The sequence below is a fragment of the Fundulus heteroclitus genome, chromosome 2 (assembly GCF_011125445.2).
Source record: "Fundulus heteroclitus isolate FHET01 chromosome 2, MU-UCD_Fhet_4.1, whole genome shotgun sequence".
In the NCBI taxonomy this organism is placed as follows: domain Eukaryota; kingdom Metazoa; phylum Chordata; class Actinopteri; order Cyprinodontiformes; family Fundulidae; genus Fundulus; species Fundulus heteroclitus.
The window spans coordinates 11,424,540-11,433,543 of NC_046362.1; the positions used below are offsets into that span (position 1 = coordinate 11,424,540).

Consider the following 9,004-nt stretch of genomic DNA (forward strand, 5'->3'; position numbering starts at 1 on the left):
GCGGGGTCAGAGCTCAGTCTTGATCAAATCATTGGAGGCCAAACCGCCAAAGGAGGAGATCCACGGAGTGATGCCTTGGGAAGTATGGTCAGGACAGCTTTATGGAGCGTTTTACGGGCGGCAGAGACGGGGTTGGCTGTTGTACCTGATGGAGGGATTGGGGCGGTGGATTAATGGATGTAAACACGCCTTTGAGTCAGGCAGAGGGATGGAGACAGACGCTATCAGCGAAGGACAAACCAGCTGGAACCTCCCCGGTCTTTAATCAGGACGATGCTCTCATGCACGCGCGTATACTCTGCAGACGAGCCGGGTAAAGGCCTTCAGAGATATCTCTGAGGGAGAGGCGATGCTCCTCCTTCAGCACCGTCTCCAGCTGATCATGAGACGCTCAGAGCACGAAGAATGGTGAAAAACACAATTATTCCTTGTTACACACATATCTGTGACTTCTTATGCTTGTTAATAATATATTTACAACAGTTTTGAAACACTTTTTTTTCAAACACTGTGCTTTAAGTTTGAATCTACTTCTCATTTTCATCAGGAAATGGGGTCACAAGATGCAGGGACCGTTAAAATAAATACAGTTAAAAAATGAGTTTTTAAGCTGGACAATTTTATTCATTTGAGGAAAAGATTACAACACAGTATGGCGTGCAGGAGGACAATGATCTGAGGCAAACCTGCAGAATCCAAAGGCTCAAAGAAACCAAAATGAAGGCTTTGGAGCGGTCTAGTCAAAGTCTGTACCTTTGAAATCACGCCGTGACCTTAGACAGGTTGTTTATGCTGGAACCGGTCGCTGGGTTCAGGTCAGGGGGCTCTTTCCTCAAAAAATCAAAACATCATTTGAAGAATATTTTTATTGTCTTTGTCTGATCTTAAACATTTGTTTGAATATCTGAAATATGAAAGAGTGACCAGGGAAAAAAAGGGAAAAGCAAAAACCAAAGACATCTGTAAAGTCATTCTTTGTGACGCTGTAGACCTTTCTTAGTCACCTGATTTTTGGGGTTTAGCTCATTTATATAGTTCACTTGGTCCTTCTTCTTCACTGCTTCATGTTCAGCGTGACAGTCGTCTCTGCTCAGGCTGAGCTACACCTTCTGGATGACCTGCACAGCAAGCAGGACATTACTCCCCATTACTCCTGCTTACATTTAGATTTCCTCACTGGGGTTTCTGAAGAAACAAGTAAATATTATTTACATTTCTACTTAAATTCTTATTTTCCAGCTGATCTGAGTTTAAACCTTCCAGACGGTGTAGTACATAGATTTACTTTGGTCCTTCGCTGTAGCTAGCAGACAGAAATGCGCAAGTTTTCACAGCTACAAAAACGATCTGGCTTTTTGACATTTCAACGATCCTTCAATTCAATTCAATTCAATTCAATTCAATTCAATTCAATTCAATTCAATTCAATTTTATTTATATAGCGCCAATTCAGGAAACATGTCATCTCAAGGCACTTTACAGAGTCAAATTCAATCATATTATACAGATTTGTCAAAATTTTCCTATTTAAGGGAACCTTTAGCAGCTTTTCAGGCAGGTCTTTTAAAGACAATAAATAAATTAATAAATAAATAAAGACACTGTAAAACAGGATTCCCTGGGTTATCAGTCAACATTTAATGATAAGGGGCCTCCATGAGAACTGAACCGCCTGCAGGGGAAAGAGAAGCCAGATCTTTTATGTTACATTAGTAGTCGTCAGACACTTCTGGAGCCAGTCAGCACATCAATGCAGGCTGCATGGAGAGGTCCACCTGTTGAGGTTACAGCTCATAGGCCGTCAAACATCATAAACTATAAACAAAGTCATATAGTGATCAAGAATGGATTAAATGTACAGACAATAACGTTTAGTTTTATCAAGCTAATCCAGTTAAGAACCAGACTCATATTGGGTCTTCAGCTGAAACGGCAATCTAACTGAAGACAAATGCGCCACACCCAATGAGCCAACAGGCCGCTGCTGAGTTTTACAAGCATTTGCATTAAAGGTTATGAAAACCTGCTTTTACTTATCCACTTCTCGGTCTCTTTGTGCAGATGGCCTCAGTGGAAATCTACTCAGTGTCATCTGATAAAAGAAAATCAAGGAGGAAGTGGAAAAAATTGATGTGCGACCAAAGAAAGGGGAAGTAAAAGGACTGCTGGCCATGCAAAAATCTGCTGACATTTTAATGCGGTGCAGCAGCAGAGGCAGCTCAAACTGCATGCAAGGCAGTCAATCATGCGAGGCGACGCGGACGTCGTCTGGCACACGCCTGGAGATAGAATTGGTTTTGAAATGATTCAGGCTGAGCCCGAAGGCTGCTTGCACTTTCTTCCCCTGAGCGTGCCGATCCAAACTCTCCTCACGGCTGAGGGTGTCAGCTTTCCCTCCCTCAGTCACACGACCAGGTGTCAGGTCTCACACAGTCAAAGCTCGTGGCTTACATCTGTTGGATCATAAATTTCACCGTGCGCCGCCTCCTAAGATAGAGCTGTGTGACATCTGACAGGAAAACAGCAACATCTTTATTTCTTACGGGGTCAAAAAAGGTCCTTCCCTTACCCAGATCCAGAGAACAGCCTGCAACGCTGCTCTTCCTACTTTACTTTTTTTTCACACTTTGTCACATTACAACCACGACTTAGTGTGATGCCTGGGCAGAACCTGGAGACCCGATGATTCAGCCGACACAGGAAATTAACGTTTGAAAGAGTTTGTTGATAATAAACTGCTGTTGCTGGAGCAAGAACTGACCGCAGCCACTAACCTTCTCAGATCCCAGGAGGTTGCACTGGCTATGATGATTGAGCCTGATGGCTCCAACTGGATGATTCGGATCACTGACTGACTGATCCGAATGTGGCTAGACAGGGCAAAGGCTCGCGGGGAAGTTGTAGTCAATTAGGGGGTCAAACAGGAATAAGACAGTCAAACACAGGAGATCCGAACAAGGAAAAATGGATGGTCTACTCACACAATGGCCTCCAAGAATCTGGCGGTTACACACTGGGAGAGTCAGGAATACATAGTGTTCCTCCCAGGTGGAGCAACTTCCAGTATTTGGGGCCGCAGCAGGTATGCGCAGGGAGCAGGGAGTGATGTCAAGGGATTGCACGTGGCAGCTTTTCAGGCAGGAATCATTACACTTACATGTATTTTGTTGGTTATCCCTGTGATGGGCAAACAAATGACAAAAATTTGGGAAGCGTTGCATGTTTTTGTATCACATCCAACAAAACCATCCGCCTTCCCGAAGTCCCCTAACACAGAAAATAGAGTTAACCTCTGTGTGATTGCATCAATGTATAAATCCAACTATTCTCGCTAGAGAACGTTGATAAACCTGTGGAGACGTTCGGAGCAGGGCTAGATCAGAGTAACCTGACTCCGCCAGATGGATTTGCTTCGCATATCCATCTGGAAACCTTCCGTTGAAGTAATTTTGGGAAGGGGCGAAAATACTGGTTAGCTGATTGGCCTATGTTGGTGATAGACGGGCCAAATAAACCAATCAGATCAACGAAGCATATGACGTACTAACAGCGACGACGAAAACACAACCACAAGCTCTTGCCGAAACCAGTCGGGAGAAGAGCAAAAACATCTTTTCCTCTGAGAAAAGCCTCCAGAGCAGTGTTTTGCTCTACTTTCAGTGAAGAAGTACTCTGTAATTCCGATAAAACTTGCTTGATAGCCACGCTAACGCTAGTTTCATCGGCTGAAGCCGCCATGTTCTTTAGACTGAACTGTCGATCTTCTCGTTGCGTCACACCTCAACCCGCCTCAAAGCCAACGATGATTGGACGTCCGTTTGGTGAACGGCTCCAAATTTTCTTTAACGGAAAGTAGCCAGACTGATCTGCGAGTGAAACCTTGAAAGCTCGCAAGATCAGGATGGTCTCACGAGGCTAAGATCAGGGAGCCACATTCAATCCACCATGCAGCAAATGAAACGAGTACGGCACAACCTCAAACCCTAATATCACAGCTCAGAAGCAACCGAGATGTCCCGAGTGACTCTGAAGGGGCTGCAAAGATTCACAGCTCGGGTGGGAGCCAAAATTATTATTTTTTTTGCCTAAAAGCTAAAAGTGTGTGCCAGAAACCCAACCCTGCAGTCACCCTGAAAACACCATTTTGGTGGCAGCGCCGTGCTGTGGGGGGATGTTTGTGTTTAGCGGAGGCAGGGAAGCTAAGCAAGGTTAACGGGAGGATGGATGAAACCAAACAAAGGAGAACTCTGGAAGGAAAACCCTGTTGGAGATGTTCTCCTCACAGTCAGAGCTACAGCAGAACGACTTTGAGGAAAGCATATTCTTGTGATAGAAGAGGATAATCAAATTCCACGCCTAGATCTAATTGACTGCATGTAGCAAGACTATAAACCTGATGTTTATGCAAGAAGATCACAGATACTCTCGGTCCTGTTTGACTGAGCCTGAGCTGTTCTGTGGAGAAAAATGGACAAGGATCTCAGTCCCTGGTGAACATATCCAAAAGCTGTAGTTAGATCCAAAAGCTACTGGTGTTTGAGAGCTAAATACAAACATGAGATGGAAACCATGTACATTTGTTCTTTTTTTGTCGGTCTGTGCCACAGAATCCCAACAGAAAAGGTGAAAGTGAGCGGCAGGAAAGTGGCAGCATGTAAAAAGTTCAACAGGCGCCACAAAGCCCTCCATCAACAGCACATTATTATGCTGATGTTGTACAAGGTGCTCACCATTTATGAACCTGTGCTAATTAGTTTTAATTCTTCGCCGCCGAAGCTCACACGCCTTATTTGTCTTCTGAGCGCTCTGCGGAGCAGAATGCTCACCGAGCTGCAACGGTTTCAGTTTCAAACCACAAAAACACAGACGGCGTTTGTCTGCTCGAACGGTCCCAAAGGAGCCCGGGGAGTGGGCAAAAAGGGAAAGCTTTCGCTCATCCTGGGGCCACCTGCAGTGCCTTAAACATGTGCAGTAATTTGACTTGTTACGCTACAGACTTGAGTGCTTTTTGTTTTTCAGCAGCCGCAGCAGCAGCAGCAGCATTCACTGAGGCCCAGCAACACTCCCTTTCACATTTACAGTGAACGCGAGCAGGATGTGGCCGTGCTTCTTGCACAAACACGCCCTAAACGCATTGAGTTCTCACAAGTTCTTCGTTTTTTTTCCGACGCTCTTTAAAAAAGATGAAGACATAAATCTCCTGCTCTATTATTTCACCTCTGCAGGCTCCTGTGCTGTTAAGGATTACAGCACACATGACATTTTGGAGTGTGTTGGTGGATCAGGGCCGCAGCAGAGTCTTTCGGCGATTCTGCGTGTGCGGAGTGGTTGCCTGTGGGTCTGACTGTAATTCTTAGCAGCATCACATGAAAAAAAAGAAAAAAAAAAAAAAGTGGATTTCAGCATCGTTGCCTGAAATATTCATGCTGGCAGAGAGGCCGGAGTCAAAGCGAAGAGGCTTTCTGCGGCACGGTTAAGAGGAACTAGATCCCCTTCAAACTGGTTTTCTCACTTGTGAAAGCAGCCCACGCCGACACCGACACCGTTTCAATGACTTTACTGCACATCACAAACAGTGGGACCCAATACCTGTGGGAGACTGAGACCTACATTCAGCTCTCTCTTTTTTTTCCCCTTTCCTTTTTGGTAATAAATGGCTTCCAGGTTTTTAATCTGAAGTCACATGGCTGCAGAGCCTTCCCAGCGTTAGTCATGTGAGGAAAGTGCATTTTTTTTTTTTTTTTGGTAGTTTTTTTTTTGCAGCTTCAAAGGCGGCTTTGTCTTCCTTGCACTCCTACCTACACGGCTCAGAACACATTCAAATGAGCTTTGTCTAATGCAAATGAAGGCGCGAGGCTCTCTTTTGAGCCTCTCTAAAGTGCTGCTGTATTCTGCCATCAGATGGGCCCCGCTGGTTTATTCACATTCAGCCGCCGGTAGAAATATATGCAGCTGCGTCGCATTTAGCTGGTGCTCTGGACGTTTGGAACTGCCTACGATGGTCGTCCAAGCTATAAACGACCTTATTCCAACAGCGCCGGACCACATGCAGACCGTGTGTAGGCTGAAGCAGAGAACATGGCTGCTGGTATTCATCCTGCTCTGGCTGCAGTGCTTGCTGGTTTTCTAAAACTCTATCGTTGTCGCTATTTGACAGGAATGCACCATTCGCCTGTCGAAAACTTTAGTGTTCACACCCTTTGAACCTTTTCATTGGTTCGTCAAATTACGTCCACAAATCTCAATGTATTTTTCCCACAGGAGTTTCCTTCTAAGGCAGCGCCTAAATGCAGAAAGAAAGGAAAAAAGATATGTGGTTTTCAAAATGTTTCACAAATTAAAAATATGAAAATAGGTGGCGTGCATGTGTATTTAACTCTCTTTACTCTCCATCCATTCATCTGGTGTGACTCACTTTGGGTCATGAGGGGTAACAGGCCCCAGGGACACTCCCCAGGTTGTTTTAGGAGGATCCTGAGCGTTTCTAGGGGCCAGAAAAGACATACTGTATATCCCCTCCAGTGAACTCTCGGTCTGGCCGGATGAAATGTGCAGAACGTCCAAAGGGAGGCGTCCAGGATACCCATGATGTATCCTCAGGGTTGCGTGCAGGATTGGGTGTGTTTGTGCTTCACCTTTACAGGGTGTGACTGGCGGGTGTGTCCACCCGGCTGGAGATCGTTTGCACCAATTAGGAGGAGCTCAAACGTACTTAGCCACGCTTAAAAAAACATACCAAAACCGTTTGATCGTGATAAAATAAGGTTATATGCACCAAGCGTCCATTCTGATAGTGTTTTGATATTCTTTTTTGAGGCTAAACAGAACCCAGGACCGGGCGAGATGAACAGATGTAAACAGACGTGGCGCCATCTACCTGCAGTATCGCAGAACTATCATAATGCCGGTTTGCCTAATTAACAAATCACTGGTAAATAATGCAGGACCGAGCCTAGACAGTAAAGCGACAGCTCGGTGTGATCGAAGACCAACCCTTATTAATTAAATACACCGATCTCAACTTTAAGAGCCTCGTATCAGAACATTTACTCACATCAATCAACTCTGCGGTCACATCTGAGCCTCGGCAGAATTACTGTCCGTTTCTGTGAACACCAATGGTCATACTGTATTCCCAATGACATTCCAGTCTTTTCCCTCTTGGAATCATAAATTTTTTGCGTTTTTTTTTTTCTCTGGATCTTGGACCATTCTTTATTGTTTCGCTGGGAGATGCTAACACCCGTTAGCCGCTCCCTTGTTTTATCCATTGATGAGCATGCGCTGTGACGTACTTCAGTTTTTATTGTAAATAAACACAAAAGGCTTTATTTACTAACAAATTGAGTGAAAACAAAGGATAAACTAAAATAACAACTAATAAAAGACGTGATAATCGTTCATAAACACAGAGTGTGCTACTGACATATAAATTAAATTGGCTATGCACATTTAAAGAGTAGTTGATTCCCCGGATAAAGACCAGATAGTTCTCACTCTAACAGTAGTGACAAGGCCTCCTAATCTCTAGCTTTCAAGCTCTCATGATCCTTAGCTTACCTCCTTTGTGTTTCCTTCTCTGTAGGCTGTACGCTCTTGGTCTACCTGGAACTCCTCGGTGGTCTCATGGCTTCCAACTTCGTCTCCGGGAACCCCTCCGTAAAGTCTCCCTACTGCTCCTCTGGTCGCTCCCTCCTGGTTCTACCATCTGGGTCCCACCACAGTTCTTCTGTTCACTCTCCTGCCTGTCCATCCTCCAACAGTCCACCACTCCATCGCCGCTTCCTTCTTTCCTCCTGGAAGCGAGGGAAATACTGCATCAGCATCCGTACTGCACACATTCAACCTGCCAACGTCAACTTCCAAGCCAAGGGGAAACATTTATATATCTTGCAACCTCAATAAATACTTTTAACCATTGGTGTATAGTTCTTGCCTACACCAGGGTCTCAATGACAAACTCCATGACAGCCTAAACCATCTGTGTCCTTTAGATATGGAGCAGCTTTTAACCTACTCCCCCCGGGACGACGGAGCTCCTCAACCCATCCGTTTCCTGCTCCATCCTAAAACCATTCTTGAAAAAGGCACCAAAATACTTCAACTCCTCTGATTGAGGCAGAGGCGGACCCCTGAGCCAGAAGAAGCTGTCCATCTTTTATTTGATTTTTCCCGATGACGTCTTGATTTTGGGACATCATCGTCATTCTTTTCTCTGATACTCCTAAATAAAATCCGTTGCAAGCAGTTGCCTTCAGACTTCAAAATGGAACGCTGTTCAAACAAAAAATGGAAAGAGTACGGCATAATTCACATTTAATAAGAGACATCTACTTAATAAAACTTCCTAAACTGACAAACCTGGCAAGTCCATGGCAACTCAGGTGGGCACATATCTTAAAAGGACAACTTTTAGCTGTGGATTTGAATAAAAGCCTAAAAAGGGCCTGTTTGCCGTTTTTTTGCAAACCATAGGGGACCCGGATAAAATTTGGAAGAAGGTGCTCCAGTCAGATGAGGCGACAGTGGAACTTCACGGTCAATATGCAAAATGCATTGTGCAGAAAACTAACACACCACGTCACACCCTGACCACACCATGCCTACGGTAAAACACGGACACAGATCTTCAGCAGGAACAGGGATGCTGGTCAGAGTTAAATGGAAGACAGACGAAACTAAAAAACAGGCCAACCCCGATAAAGAAACCTGTCCGACGTCGCCAAAGAAGACCAGATGTGTAAGAATGGCCCAGGCGAAGACCAGACTAAAACAATCTGAAATGAGAATCTGGGGCAAGACTAAAAAAACGATGTTCCCAGATGGACTCCATTCAAGCTGACTGAACTCAAGCTAAAAAAAATATATATCTGTCTCTAGATGTGCAACGCTGGTAGAGAGATCCCACCCAATACGTCTACACAGTTCTGACTCAGGGGGACTTAAAACAAACGCATGCCAAACTTTTCCGACTTTTAACTGGAAAAGAAAGTTATTCTGGTTG

General features: G+C 44.8%; 1 long non-coding RNA gene across 1 annotated transcript; it reads right to left on the minus strand.

Moving 5' to 3' along the window:
* Positions 1-1,614: 1,614 nt before the first annotated feature.
* On the minus strand, positions 1,615-2,806 carry LOC118566239. Its single transcript, XR_004932893.1, has 2 exons — positions 2,570-2,806; positions 1,615-1,775 (listed from the first exon to the last, which is right to left on the minus strand). It is a non-coding gene; the product is annotated as an uncharacterized LOC118566239 (long non-coding RNA).
* Positions 2,807-9,004: the final 6,198 nt, after the last annotated feature.